This window comes from Schistocerca nitens, chromosome 8 (assembly GCF_023898315.1).
Source record: "Schistocerca nitens isolate TAMUIC-IGC-003100 chromosome 8, iqSchNite1.1, whole genome shotgun sequence".
NCBI classification, from domain to species: domain Eukaryota; kingdom Metazoa; phylum Arthropoda; class Insecta; order Orthoptera; family Acrididae; genus Schistocerca; species Schistocerca nitens.
The window spans coordinates 90,672,293-90,674,405 of NC_064621.1; positions in this window are offsets into that span (position 1 = coordinate 90,672,293).

Here is a 2,113-nt window from a genome sequence, read left to right on the forward strand (position 1 = left end):
TCAGCATAGATGCAAGAAACGACATGAAGCAGGAGAAGCTATTGGATGTTTGAGAGTAGGGGGATAATGAACCCTTGAAATTAATGGGGATATGTACTTATGGTATCCCGATTAGGAAAAGACGTCAGACGAATGGGCTAAGGTTCCCTCCAGAAGATATTGGTGTAGACTGGAAGTAGCTCCACAGGACATAAAGCAGTAGTAAATACAGTGTAAATACGTGTTAGAAATAGATGTTGTTTTCGCAAATTACATTTGATACTCACGTTGAATAACTATGATAAAACATTAGCAAAACATGGTGGCATAATCCTAAGAGGAAACAGGACAAAGACAATTTTATATGCAGGTGAGGAAGCAATGTTGGCCTAATTAGAACGCGAACTGTTAGTTTCAGTAGAGAGGGTCATAGAAATGGAAATAAGTCTAGATTGAGGATCATTATTTGCTTTGGGCCTTTGTCCCACTTCAACATGGGGTCGGCCTAGTTGCTATGGATTTGGCGTGTAAGTGTCAGAGAGTGGCCATATGCCCTTCCTGTCGCCACCCCATACCCCCCAGGATGGGATAAGGGTATCCCAGTTGTCTGAATCTGGTGTAAGCCATGAAATAGTGTGAAAGTTTTCAAATTCTGCGAGTCGTGCAACTGAGACGGGACGTAGGGACCAGCTCAGTATTCACCTAGTAGAATATGGAAAACTGCCTAAAAAGCACATCCCGGCTGGCGGGAACACCGGCCCTCTTCTGTAATCCGCCAGGCTGATTCGATCCTGGGCCATCGCGCCTACCCGAGTCCAGTGCATGAGCGCCCTCGGCTAACCTGGCGGGTCGAGTCTGGAATAAGGATAAATAAAGGATGGACTAGATGACAACCACTAATATGATCTATCGAAACAGAACTGGAAGGAAAGGGTTTGAATGTCTTTTAGATACTAAAGATGTTTGATTCCGTGTTGGGTTGCTTATGACTCATAGGGCGCCTTCCCTGGTGGCAGATAGGGGAATTCTAGGTATTGATCATACTCAGGAAATCAAATTCTCGGTGCGGAGAGAAACTAGCAATAGAGGGGTGGACTGAACTCGAAAGTCTAACGAGACTAGGAATCTAAGCAAAGAAAACTCTCAACAAAATAACTGCTACTCCTGGGTTCGAGCGATGAGCCAGCACCAGTTTCTGTGGAACAAGACTTTCTTCAGGTCAGCCCTAACACAGAAATGATTATTTCGCAGCATGGTGAAGAACATGGACCTGAGATGAAGCCTCAAACGAGGGAAGTTCGGGAGAATGTTAGAAGAATGGAAATGAACAGTATGAAAAGATGTCTTCACTTAAAGAGGCAAGCTAGGATACGGTATGAGGAGTATGAAGGCGACTGGAAAAAACGTGCATCACAACAAGAATAACGGAGAATAGAGCGCTCTGTGATACAGGCACGCGCTGAGAATGCGTGGCCATAGGTGGCTAAGGAAGATTTTGTATTGGGAGCCTCCCCGAGGAAGAATGACAGATAGGACAGCGCTGAGACGGGAAAGATACAAACGGGAAGCAATGGAAGACAGAAATCTAGGACTGGATGACACCAACAAAAGAGTTTTGTGGAAGACGAAAACGGCTAAGTCCTAGGGGGAAACGCCAAAGAATAAAAAAAAGGTGGAAGTTTTATGGAGTAAAATGGAAGTTCTGCGTTGGAAATGAGGAGGAAAATATCCGTGGAAGGTAAAAGAGCATTGTAAAAATGGAAGATTTGGTAACAACAAAATGAATTCCGATAGAATTGAGGAAGAGTTTCGCTAATTACACTACTGGCCATTAAAATTGCCACACCACGAAGATGACGTGCTACAGACGCGAAATTTAACCGACAGGAGGAAGATGCTGTGATATGCAAATGAGTAGCTTTTCACAGCATTCACACACCGTTGGCGCCGGTGGCGACACCTACAACGTGATGACATGAGGAAATTTTCCAACCGAGTTCTCATACACAAACAGCAGTTGACCGGCGTTGCCTGGTGAAACGTTGTTGCGATGCCTAGTGAAATGGTACGCATCACGTTTCCGACTTTGATAAATGTCGGATTGTAGCCTATCGCGATTGCGGTTTATCGTACC